The 26,063-nt window shown below is 38.2% G+C and overlaps 1 pseudogene; it reads right to left on the bottom strand.

Moving 5' to 3' along the window:
- The window catches only part of LOC100762937, a 112,125-nt pseudogene extending 88,749 nt beyond the window's left edge, over positions 1-23,376 (bottom strand).
- Between the last annotated feature and the right edge of the window lie 2,687 nt (positions 23,377-26,063).

Here is a 26,063-nt window from a genome sequence, read left to right as displayed (position 1 = left end):
TTGAGGCTTAGTTTTCCCACAACCAGGAAAGTCCTACAGCTGATAAATAGTTCCAGCAAAGTAGCAGGTATAAAATTAACACACACACACACACACACACACACACACACACACACACACACACACACAGTAGCCTTCCTATATGCAAATGGCAATAGACTAAGAACAAAATAGGGATAAGATCCCCCATGCTCCTTGATCTGTAAAACTAATACAGTAAAAATGACTACCCTCCAAAATAATTTACAGATTTAATGCAATTCCCCATCAAAATTCTAACACAATTATCTACAAATCTTTAAGGAACAATTTTCAGCTTCATATGGAAATACACACAAATGGAAAAACAAAAACAAGGATAATTAAAGGAATCTTGAAGAATAAAAGAAATGCTAGAGGTCTCACTATCCCCCATTTCAAGTTATACTACAGAACTACAGTAATGGAACTGGCATGAAACAGATAGGTAGAGCACTGGAATTGAAATGAAGGCCCACAGGTAAGTTCCCACACCTATGAAAACCTGACTTTTCTTTTTCACAAAGAAGTCAGAATTACAAGAGGAACAAAACAGCCTCTTCTACAAATGATTATGTCCAAATTGGATCAGTGCATGTAGATAGATGCAAACAGACCCATACTTATGGATAGATGAGAAAGAGGAGATTTGTCTTGACTTCATTGGTAGAGGAAAATACTTTGTGAACAGACCAATGTTAGCACAGACTGTAAGAACAATTAAAAAATTGATCATCATGAAACTGAAAAGCCACTGTACAGCAAATGGCACCATCATTCAGCAACAGTAGCAGCCTACGAATGAGAAAATATTTGTACCAACTACACATCCAATAGAGGGCTAATATCTAACATATATAAAGAACTCAGAAACTTGACATAAAAATATAATAACACAATTATTTAATAATTGCATAGAGATTAAACAGAGTATTCTCAAAAGTAGAAATGCAAATGGCTAGAATAACTTAAATAAATGTTCAATATATTTAGTCACACAGAAAATGTAAATCAAACCTACATTCAATTGGAATGGGCAAGATCAAGAAAACAAATGATGGCTCATCCTGGCGAGACAGAGTAACAGAACACTTACTGGTGGTAGTGCATGCTTGTACAGTCATTATGAAAATCAGTGTGGTGGTTACTTAGGAAGATGGGAATATCTCTTCTTCATGATCCACCTATACCATATTTCAGCATTTACCCTAAACAAGCTTCATCCTATCACAGATAGGATGAAGAGATACTTGTTCAATCATGTACATTGCTGTTCTATTCTTAATAGCCAGAAATTGGAAGCAACCTAGATGTCCCTCCACAGTTGAACGAATAAAGGAAATGTGGTACATTTATACAATTCAATATTATTCAACTATTAAAAAATAAAATAATGAAATTTCAGCTAAATGGATGGAACTCACAGAAATCATCATGAGTGACGTAACCAGACTGAAAAAGACAAATATGACATGTGTCAGCTTATATGCAGATGTGAGTAATTACATTTTTGATAAGCAGGCTACAACCATATTACCACAGATATTATGTATTTAATAAGGGACTGAGCGAAGAACTGGATCTCCCTTGGGAGCAGAAATTGAGTAGCATAATATGTATAGATGCAAGTGGACATGGAGGGAGGCTGAAATGGGATGATAAAATGGGGAGGGGGAGAAAAAAGAGAGATGGAAAAGGGAATGGGGGATGGGCAGCTAAAACTTTGAGTCATTTGAGGGTTTGGATGGATACCTAATACAGTAGAAGCTTCCTAAAATATATACATATACAAAAGTGATATAAATGGGATCGTCAAATAACAGTAGACACTAATCATAGCTGGACATTAAATGATGACTCCACCTCTGTGAGTGGGCTAAATCTTTTCAAGTTGCTGGTCAAAGAATCCCATAGGAGCCCATTAACCTAAGCTAATGTTAAGTCTATTGGTTGCTCTCCTCAAACTAATGGGAAAGTCCTATTGCTGAATCAACATGTATACAACTCATTTGCCTCTAATAGAGATTGTTCAGGGTACTAGAAGTTACTCTGTATACCTACCCAACTACAAACTCTTCAATCTACAATGGTGACCTATGTGCAAAATGGGCTAGCGCAATAGTGGCTCAAATCTTTTGGAGCTAGCCAACCAATATCAGTTGAACACAGGGCCCTATTTATGAGATGAAAGTCAGGTGGTCTGAAAACTGAGACCAGATAGGCCAAAGACCTAGAGAAGACCCAAATATTACTGTTTTGCTAAAAGAACCGAGCAACAAAACAACTCCAATTGAAATTATGCTATACTCATAGATCAGTATCTTGCTTAGCCATTATCAGAGAAGCATTCTCCTACAGTAAAAGGAAATAAATACAGAGACCCACAGCTGGGCAATGTGCTGAGAGTAAGATGCCTGGGAATATGTGGTCCTAAATGGATGTCTCCATGAAGTCTCTCTCCTACCTGCTTAAAGAACCCTATGGAAGCTAAGAAGGAAAAATTGTAAGAGCCCAAGGTGATGGAGGATACAAATTAAACAAGGTTTTCTAATTAACACAGTAAGACCAAAACACATAATAACTCACAGTGACTATGCCAGCATTCCCTGTGCCTATACAAGTCTGAGACTGTGAGGTTTCAAGAGTAGAATTGGACCCAAGTTTACATCCAGAATCCAGAATCTGTCTCTAATTGATAGCCATTAACAGATGAGAAATTAGTTTTCTCCATCAGAAGGAATCTGACTGGGTATACAAAGCATTTTTAAGAAAGTAGATGGTCAATACAGAACAAATTCAATCTCATTTTTGGAGAATTTTTATCTTATTATGCTTTGTTTCAACATTTTTTTCTTTTCTTTTCATCTTACTCTACAGATCTGTTCTTATATATAATTTGTATGTTTGTGTTTTAACCGTATTTCTGTGATTGTGAATGTGGATGTTTCTGCATCTATATATGTTTTTGTGCTTTTTCACTGGTTCTTATTTTTCTATTTATTTGTTAGTTTTATCATATTCAGACTCATTTGTTCTTATTTTTCTAATTTATTATTACATTTTTATTTTGTATTTTAGATGCCTGCAGTTTGTTTTCCAAAGAGAGAGACCAAGAGAGGATGTAGATTTGGGTGGCTGGGGAGGTGGGGCTAATCTGGAAAGAGTTAAGGGATGGTGATCCAATATATTATATTTAAAGAGTCTATTTTAAATAAAAATGAAAGGACCCTGTCTGAGAGGAAATGAGGCACATTGACAAACATATGCAGCAAACATAAGAGATGCAATGTATTATGAATTAACATAAAACTGTAGAAAAATAATGCCAAGAAGTTCAGTAATTTTTTTCTTAGTTCAAATTAGGAATAAACTTGCTTCACATGTTAATCCCTTCTCCCTCTCTCTCCCTTTCCCCCCAACACTCCCCCCAACCCCTGACTTGCCCCACCACCTGCCTCCCACCTCATCCACCCTCCACTCCCCAGGCAGGGTAGGGCCCTTGATGGTGGCTCCCCAAAGTTCACCACATCATCCTGGGCCAGGCTAGGCCCTCCCCCATGTGTCCAGGCCAAGAGTGCATCCCTTCACATGGGATGGGCTCTCAAAGTCCCTTCTTACACCAGGGAAAAATACTAATCCACTACCAGGGGCCCTCTGGGGTGTGGAGGCCTCCTAATTGACATTCATTTTCAGGGGTCTGGATCAGTCCTGTGCTGGCCTCCCAGACAGCATTCTGGGGTCCATGTGCTCCCCCTTGTTCAGGTCAGCTGTTTCTGTGGGTTTCACCAGCCTGATACCAACCCATTTGATCTTCATTCCTCCCTCTCTGCAACTAGTTTCCAGCGTTCAATTCAGTGTATATCTGTGGGTGTCTGCCTTTGCTTCCATCAGCCACTGAATGAGGGCTCTAGGATGGCATAAAAAGTAGTTATCAGTCTCATTATGGGGGAAGGGCATTTAGGTTATCCTCTTCACCATTGCCTAGATTATCAGTTGGTGTCATCCTTGTAGCTCTCTGGAAATCTACCTAGGGCCAGATCCCTCCTCGGACCTATAAGGGCTCCCTCTGATATGGTATCTCTCATCCTGCACTCCTCTATTCTCCCCCCAACTCAACATTTCTGCTCCTCCATTTCCTCCTCTCACCTCTTCTTCTCCTCTCATTCTGGTAGCTCCCTCTCCCCTGCACTCATGCTCCCAATTAGCTCAGGAGTTCCTGCCCCTTCCCATTCTCTGGGATCCATGCATTTTTCCCTTAGAGTCTTTCTTGTTTCCTAGTTACTTTGGTGAAGAGGATTATAGGCTGGTAATACTTTGTTCTATGTCTAAAATTCATATATGAGTGAGTACATACCATGTGTGTCTTTTTGTGAATGAGTTACCTCACTCAGAATAGTTTGTTCTAGTTCCATTCATTTGCCTGCGAATTTCAAGATCCCATTGTTTTTTTCTGCTGAGTAGTAATCCTTTGTATAAATGTACCACATTTTCTCTATCCATTCTTCAGTTGAGGGGCATCTAGGTTTCTTGCAGGTTCTGGCTATTACAAACAACGATGATATGAACATGGTTGAACATATGTCCATGGTGTATGGACATGCATTATTTGGGTATACGCCCAAAAGAGGAATTGCTGGATCTTGAGGTAGACTGATTCCCATTTTTCTGAGCAACTACAATACTGATTTCCAAAGTGGTCTTAGAAGTTTGCACTCCCACCAGCAATGGGGGAGTGTTCCTTTTTCTCCACATCCTCTCCAGCATAGATGGTCATTGGTGTTTTTGATTTTAGCCATTCTGAAAGGTGTGAGGTGGTATCTCAGAGTTGTTTTGAGTTGCATTTCTCTGATGGCCAAGGATTTTGAGCACTTTTTAAAGTGTCTTTCAGCCATTTCTGATTTCCTCTGTTGAGAATTGTCTATTTAGTTCTCCACCCCACTTTTTTTTTGGTTACTGGTGTACATACTTTATGTTTTTATATTTTAGGTTTGAACATAGACTGAGACACTTAGACCCTCTCTTAGTTACTTTTCCGTAATAAAACACTGCAACTAAGGTAACTCATAAAAAAACATTAAATTAGGCATATAGTTTATATGATGCACCCCACTTTTTAATTTCATTGTTCGATGTTTTGGTGGCTAGCTTCTTGAGTTCATTTTATATTTTGGAAATCAGCGCTCTGTCAGATGTCTCGTTGGTGAAGATCTTTTCTCATTCTGTGGGCTGTCGGTTTGTCTTACTGATTGTATCCTTTGCCTTACAGAAGCTTCTCACTTTCAGGAGGTCCCATTTGTTAACTGCATACCTCAATGTCTGTGCTACTGATGTAATGTTCAGGAAGCAGTCTTCTGTGCCAATTCATTCAAGGGTATCTCCCACATTCTTTTCTAGAAGGTTCAGTGTGCCTGGATTTATATTGAGGTCTTTGATCCATTTGCACTTAGGTTTTTTGCATGGTGACAGATTTGGATCTATTTACAATCTTCTGCATGCCCAAATCCAGATGTGCCAGCACCATTTGTTGAAGATGCTATCTTTTTTTCCCATTGTATAGATTTAGCACCTTTGTCTATGATTTAGACATTATCAAATGTAGCCTGCTCTGGCTGGACTTGACCTCAGGAATGGTTCCTTTCTGAAAGTTTCTTAAAATGGAAGTTAACAACCAGCAATCTAACCCTTGTGAGACACTCATTGAAATAACTTGGCTTACCTGTGATATCAGGAAATACATCATACAATTTTGAAGTTAAAGCTGTTCAGATAGTCAGATCGTCACAGCAGCCAGAGATGTAATTCAAACTCCTGAAGTCTCATGTTTCATTATTGAGCCTGGTGAGATTTTATTTTATAGTTGACCACATAATGTCATTCAGAGGACAAAGCCATACTGTGTAACCTCTTATTGCTGCACATTGCTTATCTCTTAAGAAACTACTGGGCTATGCACTGAGGTTTGTGACAGCAGCCACAGACAGAAGTTCTACATATTAGACTTGCTCATTTTGAAGTGGATTGTTCTGGCAAAAAAAACACAACAGTTTCTTTTCAGCTATGGGTCAAAAAAGGTCAATTTTGGTCAGTTATTGTTGATTATATGTTAACATCCACAGGAAGAAGACAGTGCCTATTTTAGGATCAAAATGACAGCTACAAGAAATGATAATTTCGCTGCACTTGGAAGTGTAATTAAGTGACCTTTGTGCATGGGATGATAACTGTAGGGAGACTGCCAGTAAACTTTGTTGATGAGACTGGAAGGGACTTGAAGCCTTCTTGACTCCAGTTTTATTTAGAAATACAAAATTCAACACTCCCTTCCAGAAAGCATTTGAGTCTATGTAAGAATGATGTTGAATAGGCTTCATAAAGTATTTATTCACTCTTGTGTTGTCAAAATACCACTGATATTCCACAGACATTAGAAAAATACTATCATTTTACTTGCATACATCTCTTTGCTACAGGATAATTCTTTATTGTCAAGCTTGTGAGTTTGAGGAGTGTTTTCTTTATTCTTATCAGAATTTTCAACATTTTCATATATAGTAAGATATATATTTATATAAACATATGTGATTGTATAACTTCATCACTGACATTGACACAAATATGACTAATTTTACTCAAAATATTTAGATAGTACTCATTTATCCTACTGGCTTACTTATTTCTTTGACACTCTGTTTTCATCCTCTTGACCCGACCTATAAACTGGGTCATCTATAGTATCCCCACACCTACTATCTATATTTTAGCCTTTTTTGACTCTTTTATTGTTCTGTAACTTGGAGAGATTAGTTATTCTTTTGCACTGATATAAACCCATGTGCTACTTCTAAAGCAGATTTTAATTCAGTATTGCCTTTTATATGTAGCTTCATTTTTCTTTTTAAATTTAAATTAGAAACAATCTTGTTTTAGACTTCAATCCCAGTTCCATCTCCCTCCCCTGACCCCCACTGACCACCTATTCCATCCTCTTTCTGCACCACAGAGAGGGTGAAGCATTCCATGGGGGAACTTCAAAGTCTGTCATATTATTTGGAGCAGAGCCTAGGCCTTCCTCTGTGTGTCTAGGCTGATAGAATGTCCCTCTATGTTGAATGGGCTCCCAAAGTTCATTCATACACTAGGAATACATACTGACCTGTTACTAGAGGCCCCATAGATTGCAGAGGCCTCCTAAAGGGCACCCGCTTTCAGGGGATCTGGGTTGATCCTATGCTGGTTTCCCAGCTATTAGTCTAGGTTCCATCAGCTCCCGTTGTTCAGGTCAGCTGTTTCTGTGGGTTCCTCCAGCCTGGTACTGACCCCTTTGCTCATCACTCCTCCCTCTCTGCGACTGGATTCCAGAAGTTAAGTTCAGTGATTACCTGTGGGTGTCTGCTTTTGCTTCCATCAGCTAGTAGATGAAGGCTCTAGGATGGCTTATAAGGTAGTCATCAATCTCGTTATAAGGGAAGGGCATTTAAACTGGCCTTTCCACTATTGCTTTCTGTTGTCATCCATTATATAACTGACTAAACAATTCTTTGGAGTTCTTCTTAAATCTGAAAGTATTCACTTTTAACAACCTATCTTTGGAAATGTCATTATTTCAAGTATACAGTGAGCTATGGAATTGACAGATACAACAGAAAGACAAAAGCACTTGTATGTGTAACTCTGCTACTTCATGTCTTTACTAACAGTCACTATTACAGTGCCTGAAACCTTTTGCCAACTACTTTAAATAGTTATAATCCCAAGAGCTTCATTATAACATATTTCATGATGTATGAAAATATAAACAACAGGATGGTGTTCTGAGTTTTAAGCTGCAAACTGAGACAGACTAAAATGCACAAAAAGACCTCACTGCAGATGTTAGCCAATTTCAGAAGTGAAGGACCAATCAAATAAAAAATACTCATTTGTTCTCAATTTAGTTCTATACAATAATAACATATGTATTCTTTATAATTCAGTGTTGTCATTTCAGTTAAACTTACCACTACTATCTCGGTTTGCTCCTGTTTTTACCATTTTATTTTATTGAAGACACAAGAACAAACAGTTAAAATGTCATTTTAGATTTGTAGAAGGATTTTCCATAGGTACAATTTCTTCAACACCCTGATGTCAGTAATTGATTCTTTATTATGTTTGGCACTTAAATTTTCTTCATTCCCGAACTTTACATGGAAAAAATATAACAGACAGATGGTTTCTGAAAGCTTACACGGAAACATGGAAAGTTACTCATCTCAGAAGCTCTGCAAAGTTTGTGATTGGATGTTAAAATATGAATGGTGCTTTGTCTAAGAAAACATCTTATTAAATTATCCTCAGTGATTGAAAAAAAAGAACATCTGAATTGCAGGCAGTCTAGAGTAAAATAAAATCATGTGAAGTAAACTAAAGTTTTCTTATAAATACCATATGTGTGGACTGTTTTGACAACGGATTGTTGTAGTGACAGAATGGGGGTAATAAAAAAAAAAAACAGCCTGTCTCGTCTTGAACAATCTGTAATGTCTAATTTCAGATTGAAACATTTCTTTTTAATAGTCCTCCTTCCTAATAAAATGTAGTTCATGTTACCTTTGGTTTGTTGTTTTTATGTATATGAATGTTTGGCTGGCATGTGTCCATGTGCAACACATATGTGTGCTGTTGGATGAGTCCAGAATAAGGTGTTGAAATCCTATGAACAGGAGTTACAGAGAGTTGTGAGACATTGTGTGGGTCCTGGGAATTGGATTCACATCCTCTGCAGGAGCAATGAATACTTAGCTGCTGAGTCTTTTCTTTAATCCTCCGAGTCATATTGAAAATGATGATGTGTGATGAATAAAAAGGAGATGTGTTCAAGTTTTCTGTTGCTGCATTGTTCCTTCAACAATTGATTATTCTATTATTGATCTGCCAATTTCGGAGTTTACTCTTTTGTGTATGCCTAATCCATCTAATGGTGGAATGTAAGACCCTAAAGTGTTTTTTTTTTCTCTTATTTACATGTATGTTAATGAAGCTCAATATTTCAACTCTGAAGGTAAATTCTATTTCAAATTTTGTTTTTTGAACTGTTTTAATGTCTACACTGACCATCTCTAAATACAGCCTTTAGACATTTAGCAAAACTGGGAAAAGTTGTATGTGAAGTCCTTCATTGACATTTTTTTGAGATCTTATTTCATCCTGGACTCTAAGAAAGTAATTCAAGATGCCCACGTATCAATTCTTCTTTCTAAAGTAATAAATAACAATTAAGAAAAGGCTACCATCATATTTTAAATGCTTTATTGATCAATTTCAACATTCACCATAGCATTCTCCAGGGATGTTGATGAGAGAGCAATGACTCTAGTGGAGTGCGCAAATGGGCGCTGCAATGTATATTTCTTCAGTTTCTTAATCTAACATATATTAAATGATTTGTAAATTAAACGATAAAAACATTCAGAGGAACATAATGTTACCAGATAGGCAGTTCAGGCATTTAATTTCAAATGAGTTGTCATTTTAGAACGAGTATTGAGTGAATGACTAGTAAGAGCAAATAGACAATTAAACAATCTGCTTACAACTTGGAGTACCTACAGTTTTATAAGTGAGAAACTGAAGAATTATTTTTGTATTTTAATTAGAATTTAGCCAGTGTTTCTAAGGGTAACAATAGTTATCCTCAAAAGTTATCATTTCAGGATCCCTTTCCAATCTTCAAAATTATGGAAGCTACCAAAGGGCTTTTCTTCATGTGAGTTATAACTATTAATTTCTACTGTATTATGACTTATAGTACAATGTCTACACTTAATGAATTTTCATAAAACAGTGCTATATTAAAAGTTATAAAAATGACACATTCCTATTAAAATACTAGAGTTTTCTGAAACAAAAAATATTTGGTGAGAAAATATTAAATCTCTCTAATGCATTCTGAAAGGACACAGACATCAATTGATATTGCACTTTCCTTCTTTAGCCAATATAGGTTGTGCCAACTTAACCAAAACTAACCAGCACAGTGTGTCATGATTGGAAGGCATGTAGACATTAAGAAGATAACCTTGGGGGAAGGCTCTTGATAGGAATGAGATTGAATACAGTGAAATAAGCAGTGAAAGAGGAATAAGAGTACAGGAAGGATTTAATAGTCATCAAATTGAATATTCATAAAAGAAACAAATCTCACAATAAAATTCCTATCAGCTTTCATGTCTTTGTGTGTTGAGTGTGTATAACAACAATCTTTATTGAGTTTAAATGGATATGCTTGCAGGAGCATGGGTATAAGCTTATTGAAACATCATGAGCCACATATCATTGTTTACATCACTGTAAAGTAGTGACATCCCTTTTTCTAGCCACCTCTGTTCATCAACAGTTGTTCAGAGAAAAGTAAGGTTTCAAGATTAACCACAACTAGAATGACTTCAAGAGTACATTGCTTATGCAAAGTCTGGAAGAGCCCTCTGCACCATTGGCTTTTAAAGTCTTTTGATTCCTTTCCTACATTATCCCTTGAGCCCTGTGAGTGCTTGTGTGACATTGATGTCTTAATTAAGTCCAGTAGTCCACAGTCACGTATTCTAACCTCTTTAAGCTATTATGAGTCTATGATGCTGTCCAGTGTAGAAAGATCACCTTATGTGAGCTTAGAGCTATAATAATCTAGGGCTATAAAATCAATAATTATAACACACTTTCATATTATTTTAATTTAGCAAAACAGCTCTTTGATTCTCCTCTAGGGATTATAAACTACAACCACAGTCCTTGATCTGGTGCACAGCATTTGGTATAAATTCCTTCTTGTGGAGTGGGCCTTACAATCAATCAGAAAGTGATTGGCTAGCCCCATAACATTAATGTAATTATTTCTCCATTGGGCCTTTATTGTCAGGTCTGTCATTGCTGTGGTTCATAGGATTCACACCTGGATAAGACTATTAGTAGCTTTCTCTATGGGAAGCCTTCATAGCGTCTTCCAGCACTGTGAAAGGTAAATAGCAGGGAAGAGTCTTCCAAGTAAGAACCAACCTGATTTTGTCATATCCTGTGATCAAATATAAGCTATAGTATCTCACCATCAAATTTTGGTGAGAAACCAAGAGAATTGCTATAAATCCCAATGTTTCAGGGGCTTCTACATACCTTGTCATAGAACTTTTGTTTGATAAACTATGGTTTTCTGGGGGAAGCATTACCATCTTGTGTAGGTTATCCAAACGCTTTCTAAACTTTTGTTAAATAGGAGATTTTTATTTCACTATTTCAAACATCTTTAGTAATAATTATCTTTTCCCCACCCCATTTTCTGACATATCTTCCCATCCCCCCTTTCAGTTAAAACCTTCTTTCATTATTCCCCATTTCTGAAATCTTACAGTTAAGATTTCTACCCCTCATGAGCTTCTTAAAATTAATCATTAATATAAGACTATTTTCTACTTAAATCTTTCTTAGTGATGTAGTTCATTATTATTACTATAAATGAAGCCCTTTTATTCCTGTTAATCCCCCCAAGGCCTTTTTCTCTCAGTTGCACAATCACCACCACCTCATCAATTTTCTGAGGATCTCAGAACCATAACTAATCAACAGCAAGTAAAGTAGTGAAAACTATCAAGGTCACTTAAATCAATACTGTAACTTGCTCTTGCTTATAGTGTATGTTTGCAAAAACAGAATGTTTGTTCACAGAAGCTCCATTTGATGTCAGCAGAAAGTATGTGAATGCTTCTACATTTGCATTTTACTTAAAACATTTAAAATCGAAGCAGAAATCATTTTTGTGTGTTCAATGAATAATTTATTGTACTTTCAGCTTTAAATGCATTAAAATTCTTCTTGAACATTATGGCAAAATATTTATACACTAATGAATTCTGAATTTGTAATCATTAAGATAAATTACACTCTTCTTGATAGTAATAGAAAAACTTGAGTTCTTCATTTGTATCTTATAATCTGGAATTGGTTAAATATTATCACTTATAAACTGTTATATTTTTTGTAAAATTTGAAGAAAATGATACAAAAGAGAGTTGGTTACACTGTCAAAACTGCATTAAATAATGTCAAAAATATTATGTGAAGGCCACATATTTTAAAAAGTCTATTTTTATAAACTTTATTTAAATTATAAACAATCTTATTTTACATATCAATCTCAAAAAATCTTCAATGAAAAAAGTGAGTACAGCCTTTGACAAGCTGCATCTTGTTTCTGAAGCCAAAGTCAAATAAGATCCTTTCATTCTTGTCACCTGTCATGCATTTGCACAGCATCTAAGATACAGAAGTTTTTAAAAATTAGCTTTAAAAGAAGTGCAAGAATCTAGCATCACTTCAGAGAGTTTTAGTAAGATTCTGAACTGGGAAAATTCTAAGTGGAATGGAACCATCTTATAGTTCTTGCATTGTAACCACAAATCTGTCTAACTATTTAACTGTCCATCCAATGGATTTAGGATATTAAAAATAAATTTACTGTGAGTAAAGACTGTAAGAAATTTTCATTTAAATTTGTCATTAAGAAAATAAATTCATAACTACTGAAAATATAGGCAGAAGTTTATTTTGAGTATCTGTCTTGAAAAAATTGAAAACTATAATTTAGTATATGTGGGCTGATACCTTAGCAAGCTATTATAAAAATCCATTATTTTAGGAAAGTGCTAGGTCAATCATGACCATAATTAATCCCTGATCACTTTAGAAATCAAAACTTCATGTTATCAGTATGAAGTCAAAAATATGCAGAAATTATATAACCAGACTCTTGGAAAATTTAGGGAATTTGCCACTTCTGATATTATACCTTTTCTGAACAGATACTTCAGGGCTCAGCCAAATATCCATTCTGCAGAGTCCCTTTCCTGAAATCCTGGAACTGACTTTGGTGATACTGCCATTTTAATATAATTCTTCCTACTTTGAATATTTAAATAAATTGCTACTAGACAATTATTAAAATCAATCACCTAGGCAGCAGTGATTTGGTGTAAAGAAATATTTCTTTATCTGGTTTACCATTTTGGTCCTGAGATTATTTCATATGAAGCTGCTGAAGGGTCTACAATTTTCATTTTTCATGAGGGTAACAGAACGATTTACTAAACATAATAAAGTTGACTTTATGAACTTTATGGCACATTAAGCAAAACTTTATAGAATCCAATATATATCCAAAATTTCTGATTTCTGGTCCACTGTCCTTCAGTATACCTATTACAAAGAATTATTGATGCGATTAATCTTGTTGAAATTTGAGTTAGGACTCCTCTTGTCTTAGATTGTTTCATACTGTCTTCCTACCCTCTTTACTATGTCCCATATCCTCCTATGGAATAAAACTCAGGAATAGATATTGTTTTGTTGTTTACTCTTGGGATACTTTTTGTATGTTTAAATTTTTAAATGTACATAATATATGTGTAGCAAATCTGAGGCATACTATATAATGACTTGATGAAATTATATACTACTTGTAATAATGAAATTCAAAAGTGGTTGTTATTATGAACAGATAATAAGCTACAACTATTAAGCATGCTTCCAAAATAATACAATTAAAGTTTTATCTTCCTCAAATTCACTTATCAGATTGCTGTTTTTCTGTCTTAATTTGATTTTAAATGTTTTCATTTCATTTCAAACTCATTCATTTAAACGCATTCATTTTTCTATTTCTTTAACATGCCTTGATTATGCTGTCCTTATTAACTTTATCCTTTATTTAGTAACGGCAAAAGTAGCTAATAGAGATATGTGTCCTTTGTCAGAATCAAAATAAAACTCTTTTACCGATTGGAGCTCAAATAAAAAGGGGTCTGCAATGCCCATCTGTCTAGAAACTTTATATCAAAAGAATAACATTTCCCATGACCTACAAATGTTAAGTCCTTTGCTGTTACTTTTACAGCTTTTACAATAGTATTATATGTACAGGACTATAAAGAGTTTTTAATTTTGTTTTATATGAGAGCAAGTTAATAGGTGATTACTAAAAACATGATATTCACTATAGAGAAAATACTTTATTTCATGTACTGATGGAAGTGGGAAGTGATGTATCATCATCTTCTTGCATTAGATCCATACAGGATTGCAGAAATAAAACAACATGCCTTTGTCACAGAGAAGAAACACTAAGGTTGGGGGTGCATTTTGCTTCCAACAGTAAACATAGTGTGGTTTTGTCCAGAGGAGACTAATAGTATCTTTCAGGGCTGTGAGAACACCAGCCGTTTTCTCTAGAGATCAATTTACTAACATTCTTGATAAGAGCAACACTTGTCATCACCTCTGCTTGTGGTATCAGAAGAATGAAATCCTAGTTTGGAATGTTCTTCAGCCATGTTCACTTCTCATTTTATGCTATGTTTTTCTAGTTCCTTTTTTTGTGAGTTAAGGTCATGGTGTTTCTTCATGGTTGACCTCAAACTCATGATCATCTTGTCACAGTCCCATGAATGCTGGTATAATCCTGCCAGTGTTTCTTTTCTTTTCTTTTTTTGAAGGATAAAAATAAGTTTATTGATGGCATTCCAACACTTGCTTTTCTCTTAGAATCTTAATCAGAGGATGGACAGCTAAAGGTTTATCATAGGCTTGTCCCTTGAGTGAGACTCTTTAATCTCTCCCCTCCACTCCGCGTGTGTTTGTGTTTGTGTGTGTGTGTTTGTGTTTGTGTGTGTGTGTGTGTGTGTGTGTGTGTGTGTGTGTGTGTGTGCACACACGTGCGTGTGCACGCACGCACAGTTTGGAAGCCAAGAACAAATTTGGTGTTGTTCCACAGGTGTCACTACTTCTTTTTGCGGGTCTTTCTCTGTTATGGAATTCACCAAGAAGGTTATGCTAACCAGTCAGCCAGCCCAGGGACCACCATCTCTCTTCCTCCCCAGGTCTGGGATTGCAAATATATACCACATTCCTGTCCCATCCATAGGTTCTGGAGATTAAACTGTATTCTCAGGCTTGCAGAGCAAACATTTTGCCCCCTGAGACATTTCTTGGCAGTTTTTACCCATCTTGTCTTTGATTTGCCTCCATAGAGCTCATCCTTTAGGGAAGAGCTTTGAATTGCCCTTTGTTTGGAACCCTGTATTTTCCAGAATTCAGTGACACATGAGAGGTAGATACATGTTTTTGTCATTGTTGTTTGTTTCTTTATTTGTTTGTTTTTGTTTTTCTAGACAAGGTTTCACTGTGTAGCCCTGACTGTACTGGAACTCACCAAGTAGACCAAGCTGTCCTCCAACTCAGAGATACATTTGCCTTAGCCTGCTGTGTGTGTGCAATCTCACCTGGCTCAAGACTTTTTTTTTAACATTCTAATTCCAGTTCCCCCTCCCACACCCTCTACCATCCTCTCATCCCACCCTATCTACTCATCTGAGAGGGTAGGGTCTCCCATGGGGAGTCAACCAAGTCTGTCCTATCCCCACAATAGGGCGGGATCAATGCTTTCCCCTCTGTGCCTACAGTGAACAACATATCTGTCCCTAGGAAATGGACTCCATAAAGCCAATTCATGCATGCACTAGGGATAAATACTGGTTCCTCTGCCAGTGGCCCCACAAACTGCACAAGCTACCCACTGTCACCTGTATTCAGGGGGCCTAGTTTGGTCTTTTGCAGGTTCTTCAGCTATCATCCCAGAATCAGTAAGCTCCCACTAGCTCAGGTCAGCTGTGTCTGTTGGTTTTCCCATCATGGTCTTGACCACTTTGCTAATATGATTTCTTTTTGCTTTTTACTCTTTTAAGTGCTTTACTTTTTTTCCTTTTTTATTTAAATTAGAAACAGGCTTGTTTTACATGTCAATCCCAGTTCCCTCCCTCTCCCCTCCTTCCCTGCCCCACCAGTGACCCTTATCCCACCACTTTCTGTTCCCCAGGGAGGATGAAGCCTTCCATGGGGGAATCTCCAAAGTCTGTCATATCATTTGGAGCAGGCCCTAGACCCTCCCCCATGTGTCTAGGTTGAGAAAGTATCCCTCTATGTGAAGTGGGCTCCCAAAGTCCATTCATGTATGAGGAATAAATACTGATCCAATACCAGAGGCCCCATAGATTAACCAGACCTCCAAACTGACATCCATGTTCAGGGTGCCTGGAACAATCCTATGCTGGTTTCCCAGCTATTATTCTAGGTTCCAAGAGCTCCCTCTTGTTCATGTAAGCTGCTTCTGTGGGTTTCTCCAGCCTGGTCTTGACCCCTTTGATCAACACCCCTCCCTCTCTGCAACTGGATTCCAGAAGTTAAGTTCAGTGATTACCTGTGGGCTGCTTCTGCTTCCATTAGCTACTGGATGAAGGTTCTAGGATGGCATATAAGGCAGTAATCAATCTCATCATCAGAGAAGGTCACTTTAAGGTAGCCTCTTACTATTGCTTAGTTTTTTAGTTGGGGTCATCCTTGTAGATCTCTGTACATTTACCTAGTGGAAGATTTCTCTTTAAACCTATAAAGGCTCCCTCTTTTATGATATCTCTTTTCTTGATTTCCTCTATTCTTCTCCAGGGACCATGTATGTCTCTCTTAGAGTTTTCCTTATTTCCTAGCTTCTCTGACAGTGTGGATTGTAGGCTGATAATCCTTTGCTCTAAGTCTAAAATCCATATATTAGTGAGTATAGACCATGTTTGTCTTTTTGTGACTGGGTTACCTCACTCAGGATGGTTTCTTATAGTTCCACCTATTTCCCTGTGAATTTCAAGATTCCATTGTTTTCTTACGCTGAGTAGTACTCCATTCTGTAAATGTACCACATTTTCTCTATCCATTCTTCAGTTGAGGGGAATCTAGGTTGCTTCCAGGTACTGGCTATTGCAAATACTGTTGCTATGAACATGGTTGAACAGGTATCTTGGTGGTATGAATGTGCATCTTTTGGGTATATGCCTGAGAGTGGAATTGCTGGGTATTATGTTAGACTGATTACCATTTTCTGAGGAACTGCCATAATATTGCTTCTGTCAGAATGGCTAAAATCAAAAACACCAATGACAGATTATGCTGGAGAGGATGTAGAGAAAGGGGAACACTCATCCACTGCTGGTAGGAGTGAAAACTCATACAGCTCATATGATCTCTACCCCTTCTCTTCAACTGGACTCTGAGAACTGGGCCCAGTGGTTAGTTGTGGATCTCTGCATCTGCTTCCATCAGTTACTGGATGAAGGTTCATTGATGGCAATAATAGTAGTCCTCAATCTGATTATACAGGAAGGCCAGTTCAGGCACCCTGTCCACTATTGCTTAGAGTTTTATCTAGGATAATCCTTGTGTATTAATTGGTCTTTCCTAGAGTAGGATTTCTCATTAATCCCATCATGGCTTCCTCTATCAAAATATTTCTTCCCTTGCTATCACTCTCTGGCCTTCCTCCCAATCAACTGTCTTGTTCTTTTATGTTCTCCTCCTCACTACTGTTTCTCTAATCCCATGTACCCTTCCACAAGCACCTGTCCCTCCCATACTCCAAATTTACTCAGAAGATCTTGTCTTTTTCCTTTTTGTAGGTAGATCCATGTATGTCTCTCTTGGGGTCCTCTTTGTTACCTTTCTTCACTGGGGTTGTAGCTGGTTATCTTTTGCTTTATGCCTAATATCCACTGATTAGTGAGTACATGAAGGCATAGGTGTAAAGATTTCACTAGACTCGAGATAAGTGATAAATGGGTATTTATTAGGGAGCAAATTACACAGAAAAATACAAACAGCCTAGGGAGAATTTATCTGCCCTGACTAGGGGATCTGCTGACCCACTAGAAAGACCACATGAACTGAAGCCACGCCTCAAGCTTCACACACCCAAAGGGGTGTGGCCACAGTTGCAGGTTCATAGACATGTTGCCTACATACAATATTTGTCTTTTTGCATCTGGTTACTTCACCTGGGATTGTTTTTTCTTTTAGTTTTATTAGGTTGTCTGCAAATTTCAAGATGTCGTTGTTTCTTTACCTCTGAGTAGTACTCCATTATGTAAATGTACCACATTTTCTTTATCTGTTTTCGGTTGAGGGGAATCCAGGTTGTTTGTAAATTCTGGTTATTATTAATAATACTACCATGAGCATAGTTGAGCAAATGTTCTTTTGTTATAAATGTGTATCCTTTGGGTATATGCTCAAAAGTGGTTTTGCTGAATCTTAAGGTAGATGGATTCCCTATTTTCTGACAAACAACCATACTGACTTCCAAAATGGATGTGCAAGTTTGCACCCCTACTAACAGTGGAGGAGTGTTCCCCAGTCTATAATCTGCTCCAGCATTAGCTGTCATCAGTTTGTTTGACCTTTGGCATTCTGACAGTTGTAAGATGGCATCTCAGTGTTGTTTTGATTTGCTTTTCCTTGATAACTAAGGATGTTGAGCAAAATCTTAAAAGTATTTCAGCCATTTGAGTTTCTTCTGTTGTGAATTCTTTGTTTAGATATGTACCCCACCTTTTAATTAGAATGTTTGGTATTTGGGTGATTAGTTTCTTTGCTTTTTCATATATTTTGGAGTTCACCCATTTGTCAGATGTGGGATTGCTGAAGATATTTTCTCATTCTGAAGGCTATGATTTTACCTTGTTGACCTTGGCCTTTGCCTTACAGAAGCCTCTCAGTTTCAGGATATCCCATTTATTAATTATTGCTCTCAGTGTCTGTGCTGCTGGTGTTATATTTAGGAAGTGGTCACCTGTGCCAATGCATTCAAGGCTACTTCCCACATTCCCTTCTAAGTATGAGTTTCAGTTTGGTTAGATTTATGTTGAGGTCTTTGATTCATTTGGACTTGTGTTTTGTGCATGGCATATAGATAGATATGGATCTATATGCATTCTTCTACATGTCCACTTCCAGTTATATCAGCATCATTCACTGAATATGTTTTATTTTTGCATTGTATAATTTTAGCTTCTTTGTCAAAAATCAGGTGTTCATAGTTTTGTGGACTAATATCAGGACGTTGATTCCATTTCATTGATCCACCTGTCTATTTTTATGCCAATACCAAGCTGTTTTCACTACTATGGATCTATAGTAGAGCTTTAAGTCATGGTTGGTGATGCCATAAGTTCATTTATTATATAGGATTTTTGGCTATCTTGGTCTTTTTGTTTTTCTATTTGAAGTTGAATATTATTCTTTCAAGGTCTGTGAAGAATTGTCTGTTCTGGGATTTTGATGGGGGATTATACTGAATCTGTAGTTTGCTTTTGTTAAAATAGCCATTTTTACTATGTTGATCCTACATATCCAAGAGCATAGGAGAACTTTCCACTTTTTGATAGCCTCTACCACTTTGTTCTTCATCCCTGTCTTACATTATAATTTTTTGCTTCTGCTGAATTTTCCTATCTCATCAAAGTCTGATACATGTGATTGAAGAGTGCATTATCAAATCTATACAGTATTTTATTACTGTAATGAAGAAGTACTGCGGCGTCCACCCTTGACCAGCAAGAAAGACGCCACATCGAGGAATCTTCTTCAAACACAGTTTAATCGGGAACCTCTTTGCTTTGTACAATGTATAATGGCGGCGGCGGGCCGAGGGAGACGGGGCTTGATATAGTCTACATCTACCAATCACCTAACCCTACGTGGCGCGACAGGATAGGTTGTCTCCAAGCAGAATTAAGAGGATACATGACCTTTGTCTTATTTGGAGTTGTTTACCATAGAGAGCGCTCGCCGTCGGGCTGGCGGAAGGCGGAAACCGGCGTCATCTTTTGGGTGCGGTTTTCTGCAGCTCCCTACAGTTCCCCCTTTTTGTTTTAATATTATAGGAGTAGCAGTATCTATCTGTTGTCAGATTTTAGTCATCTTTGTCTTAGGTTTAACCCCAGTGTCCCTATCTTACCCGTTAAAGAGTCACTGTGTCGCCCTCATAGGCTCATGTCTTAGGTTGAAGGGAACACATGTATGCTTATTTGCTCAGCATGAGGGTAGGTGCCCGTCATTGAGCATGACTGATTTAGATACGCATTACTCACTCAGCAAGGGCAAGACAGACATCTATTTGTCTGTCAGCATGGATAACCATGCTTGAGGGGACTGTCCTGCTTCCACAGTAGCAAAGGCCTGTACCAACATAGCAGCTTGGGATTTTTGTGACTTCCTGATCCTGTATAGGCACCATAAGCAAACAAAAATGGCTAACAGCATCATGGAAAACATAACCCCTATTCCAGCCCATTTCTTAACTAAACTAAAGGCTCGCTTAAGGGTAGTTAAGAGGGTATTAACAGTGGGCAGGCTCAGGTGTGTAGCATTTACGGCAATAATCTGTTGTGTCAGGGTGTCTGTCAGGTTCTCGAACTGTTGACTCCAATTTTTCTGAAGGTAGGCACTTAACTGTCAACTCAGGTTGCTGTTCTCCGTGAAATTATTGGCCATCCTGGAGGTGATATACAAAGAAGAAAAGGAATGAATGTATCCTATGGAAGTTAAGGTTACTAAATCATCTACCTGTTCCTGCAACAGGTCCATTCTTTGGTTTACAGTTAGAATGCCAGCTTTTAAGTGGCCATCAATAGATCTCAAGGTAGTTAATGTTGTAGCTGTTTTTTCCACAATGTCATTGACTGTCTCAGCTGATTGGACCTGAGCAGCCATGGCAACGGCGGCAGTCGTAGCCGCTGCTGCAGAAAGGGTAATGGCAGTAACCAATGCTGCAGTTATGCCAAAATCCCGTTTGGTTTTGATGATTTCTGTAATGGGAAACATTCCTGTATCCACTTTGACCGGAATAGGAACATACATAGGAATCCTCATCACTACTGCTGTATTAGCAGAACCATTCCAACATTGGCTAGCAATGTAGGAGACATCAGTCGAATTGTATGAGATCATTTTTTTGGTAGCATCAGTAGCATTAGAGAGCAGAAAGAAAAAAGGAGCTTTTAAGCATACTGGGCTAGCTGGAACAGTGAAATTATTTAAAGCTTTATGTATTGATAGATTCTTAAGAGAAGGTCCCTTCTCATCCCTTGTACCAGAAACATTAAGAAGTCTTATGTAGAGATTCTGGAGAACTGTAAAAGGTTCAAGAGAAGTAAATGCTCCATGCTCGTTGGAGAGTACCCATTGAAACCATGGCCAGGTATTTTTACTGCCTGTTCTTTGGGAACCTCCCTGAGTTAGGTTATACTGGTACTTGCCAAGAGGGGGAGTAAATTCAAAACCTGGAGCTATCTGCTTAAGTTTGTGATCCGGACTCTGACAAGGCGTCCAATGAGGAGGATAGCCTCGATTGGGTGCACAATAAGGCAAGACTTGTCGAGCAGTGGAGTTCTCTTGACTAAAGCGTGAATTTGAGGGTCGGAGCCCCTCCATACCCCTGAACAAGAGGCTGTCCACTAATGTCTTTTACTGATCTACAATCCTTAGCCCAATGATTTCCTTTTCTACATCTAGGACATAAGCCAGGTTGCTTAGGGCGCGGAGCAAAGTTATTGACTTTAGTGTTTCCTCCCTCGGGGCATTGTTTTTTCAAATGCCCTTGCTTGTCGCATTTAAAGCAAGCTCCTGAACCTCCACCTTTCTTAGTTAATTGTATCACAGCAGCTGCTAGTAAAGCATTAGTCAGCGGACCCCCTAACTCCCTACAGACTTTTATCCAGACTTTAAGGCCTTTACCCTTATATGGAGTTATTGTAGCTCTGTACTCTTTTGTACACTGTTTATAAATCAGCTGTTTGATCAAAGGCATAGCAGCATCTGGATCCCCAAACACTCTTCCTGTAGCTTCTACCATTCTTGCCACAAAGTCTGAAAAGGGTTCCATAGGACCCTGTAATATCTTTGTAAGATTTCCACTGACCTCACCTTTGTTAGGCAGAGACCTCCAAGCCCTAATGGCTATTTGATTAATCTGATCATACACTTGAGGAGGATATCCTGTTTGTTGCTGTGCAAAACGTCCTTGACCAAGAAGCATGTCCACATCCCAATATTGATCACCAGCTGCGCGATTAATCGCACCTTGATCATTGGCAAACTCAATTTGAAAAGCTCTCCAATCCAAATATTGTCCTGGTGATAAGCAAGCTCTTACCAAATTTGTCCAATCACTGGGTGTCATACAGTAGCGACCGAGCGCCTCTACCTGAGCAATTGTAAAAGCTGCCGTCACCCCATAGGTGCGTACCGATTCTGCCAGAGCTTTGACTATTTTAAAGTCAATTGGTTCATAATATCTCTGTTGGTTACCGTCTGTAAAAACTGGATAAGCCAGTGGTCGAGTAACCCGAAACTCAGTGCGAACCGTACGCCACACTTCCGGACAGAAGGTGGAGCAACCAGGACCTCCTACTTCCTCTTTCGAGCAGTAGGGGGGAGGAGCGGTAGGGCGGTGCCCTTGTTTTACAGTCGCCATTTTAGGACGCTGTTTTTCTGATACTTTTAATGAATGTTTTTCTATGAGCTCAATAATCTCTTCCTCCTCTTCCTCCATGATGTCCTCATCCTCATATATATCCTCCTCTGATTCTGAATCCTCTCCTGGTTCTTTTAATTCCTTCCTCAACCTTCCTAGAGAAGGATAGACTCGCTTCTTATCCCTTTTCTCTTTCTCCTTTGTTCTCTCACTTTCTGACTGTTCTGACCTTTCTTCTTGGAGCATTTTAAGGGCAGCCTGTCCATTTGCTATAGCTTTCTTATTTCCACCTTTGTCCTCTAGACAGCTGCGCACCAGACGCCAAACCGGGCGAACACTCGGCTTCAACGCTCCTTGCTCCCAGGCAAAATCCAGGTCTTTCCCTAATTTATCCCAACTATCCACAGTGAGATTGCCCGAGGCCGCAAACCAGGGTGCAATGGTGTCGCATTCACTCAGGAACCTCTGTAATGTGGCTTTAGTTAACCTTAAATTGTTAGAATGAAGTAGCTCTTGAAGAGCCAGAAAAATTGGATGTGATTGTGACGATCCCATTGTGCTTTTGTCTTAGTTAGCGCGCTCCGAAGGTGTGCAAGTCGGATAACACCACCAGAAAACAAAAGCCCACACTGCGATATTAAAAAGCAGCCAAATCACCACTATAATAGCAGGGTCCATTAACTTACTCTCACTCTGCAAATTAAAGCAGAAGCGAGGTTTTTTACTTTCGGTTCGCTTTTGTCGCGAACAGTGTTGCTCCTTTCCGGAGACTTTACTGCCTCTTCCCCGAGGGCTTTGGTACTCTTTTACTGAGACCTATCTCCTCTTTCCTGAGGACCTTGGTGCTCCTTTACCGGAGACCTATCTCCGCATTCACCGCGGACTTTACAGTTCCACTTACCTTGGGAACTTACCGGCGCCGCCCCGACTGTGAGAAGTTCTGAATTCCCCGTACGGGCCACCACTCGCGGCGGTGGCGGCATCCCCGTACGGGCCACCACTTGCGGCGTCCACCCTTGACCAGCAAGAAAGACGCCACATCGAGGAATCTTCTTCAAACACAGTTTAATCGGGAACCTCTTTGCTTTGTACAATGTATAATGGCGGCGGCAGCGGCGGGCCGAGGGAGACGGGGCTTGATATAGTCTACATCTACCAATCACCTAACCCTACGTGGCGCGCCAGGATAGGTTGTCTCCAAGCAGAATTAAGAGGATACATGACCTTTGCCTTATTTGGAGTTGTTTACCATAGAGAGCGCTCGCCGTCGGGCTGGCGGAAGGCGGAAACCGGCGTCATCTTTTGGGTGCGGTTTTCTGCAGCTCCCTACAAAGTACATCAAGAGTACATAAAGCAATATACTGAGACCTAGAGCAAAGTATTGATCTAAGAACACATCTTTAGATCCCCAGATGCAACCTGCTGAATAAGTCTCACAAACCATTGAGGATATGTAATGGAAGCTAGGTGGCTTCATTGTTGAGTTACCTCATTGACCTTTATTTATTTCCTGAGACATTAATCCAAACACTGAAACTTGTATTAGTAATTATATTGACTGTATTAGCATGCAATAATTCCTGGGCAGCTTTATCATCCATGAAGTTTTCTAGGTCATTGAGTTGACACCAATTTAATGTCTTTCAGGGCTAAGGTGATATCCATTTAGCCTACATAAGAGATGTACTTCCCACAATCATTTCTCATTGAATTTATCTCCTACTAGAGCTGTAACTTCTACTTTGGAACTTTTTGTGTTATCACACATAGCCTATGTATTCACAAACATGAAATGATTAACCTATATTTCTCTAACACATGAAATGCTTCATACCCTACACTGAAGATTACAGAATCAGTATTTTAAGAGGAAGGCAAATCAATGTGTTAGTTATACACAAGAAGTGTGTATTAGGGTAAAGTATTCTTGCCTTTTTAATTGTATTTTTATCAGTTTAAAATTTTTAATTTAAATATATTTGATTATATTCTTATTTTCCCCATCCTTTCAGATCTTCTCATCTCCCTCCCCACCCAATTTTAATTTCATTCTCAAAAAAAATCCATAAACTCAATGCAACAACAATCCCTGTTCTAAAAGAAAGAAACAAACAAAAATCAAAACAAACGAACAAACAACTCAGGGAAATGGAATTAAACCACAACCACCTAAAACAAAAACAAAACCATAACCAAATAAACACACACGCACACACACACACACACACACACACACACACACACACACACACACACAATCTAAGAGTCCATTATCTGTTGGTAAACTACATTTGAAATGAGACATGTCCTGAAGTTGCTGATTTACCCAGTGTCACTCTTTCTGAGAAAACTGATTTTCCCTCTCCTAGCAAGTATAAATGACAGTTCAGTTGTTAACCTTTACCTTTGTGAATGGATTTTCATCCATCTACTCATTCATTCACTCTTTTTCTTAAAAAACAAAACAAAATGCTATATAATGACATAAAACAAAAATATTCTTATAAAAGTTGGACAAGACAAACCAACAGCAGGAAAAAGAGAAGCACAAAAATTAGATACCCACCTGTTTTTACACTTAGGAGTCCCATAAAAGTGCTAAACTGAAAGTCACAGTATACAGGAAGAATTCCCAGTTCAAATCTGTACATGGTCTCTGCCTGCTGCTTTAGTCTTTGTGAGTTCATATGAGCTTTGCTCATGTTGAATTAGAGGTCCTTATTTTCCTGATCTCATTCATCCTCTCTGGTTCTTATATTCTACTTGCCTCTTCTCTGAGTTCTGAGATGAGGTCAAATGGAGACATTTCTTTTATTAAGGATGAGTACTCTAAGGTCTGTCTGTAATGTCTGGCTGTGGGTCTTTATTTCCTGAAGCAGGAAGATATTTCTTTAGTAATAGCTATGTAAAACATAAACAATTATAGAAGAATATCAATAGGAGTTGTTTTATACATATGTATTATTTGGTTTTACCTAGGTTGCTGGGGTATCTAGTCTCAGGTTTTTGGCCACATAAGCAGGCTTAGGTATGGGTTCAATCTTGTGGAGTGTGTCTTGAGTGAAATCAGCTAATGGTTGGTTACTCCCACAAGCTTTGTGCCACCATAGCCCTATCATATCTTGTAGATGGTACAACATTTTAGATAAAGGTTTAATGATGGCTTGGTATTTATATTTCTCTTTTGAAAGCATGCAGAATAGGTTCCTGTATCAGAAACACTGGAACATATGGATGAGGTCTCTATGTAGGATCTGTGTCAGCATCTCCATTTTTAATCAGTTATGTAGGTTTTGACTTCAACAATGAGGACTTGCTGTCTGGCATGGGGAGGTGTGATTCCCATGGGGTTCCTTTGGTCAAACAGTATTATTTGGTTATACACTAGGTCTATGGACTGTCTAGTCTCAGGTTCTTAATAATTAAAGTAGTGTTGACTATGGATTCCATTTCAGGGAGTGAAGTACGACCTTCATGAATAAGACTTCTATTTTGAAATTTACTTCATTTTGAACTCTAGACCAACTAACAGACATTAGAATTTTACTTTAAATAATTATAACTATATCTCATTAGAGAGAACTTCTTAATGTTAACCACTCTACTTTTTATGTTTGTTAATGTTACTATCCAGGAAGTATTTGTTTACACATGGAATAAAAAAATATCA

This window comes from Cricetulus griseus, chromosome 2, assembly GCF_003668045.3.
Source record: "Cricetulus griseus strain 17A/GY chromosome 2, alternate assembly CriGri-PICRH-1.0, whole genome shotgun sequence".
NCBI classification, from domain to species: Eukaryota; Metazoa; Chordata; class Mammalia; order Rodentia; family Cricetidae; genus Cricetulus; species Cricetulus griseus.
Note: the sequence above shows the minus strand (reverse complement) of the source record. Positions and strands in the feature narration are given on the sequence as shown.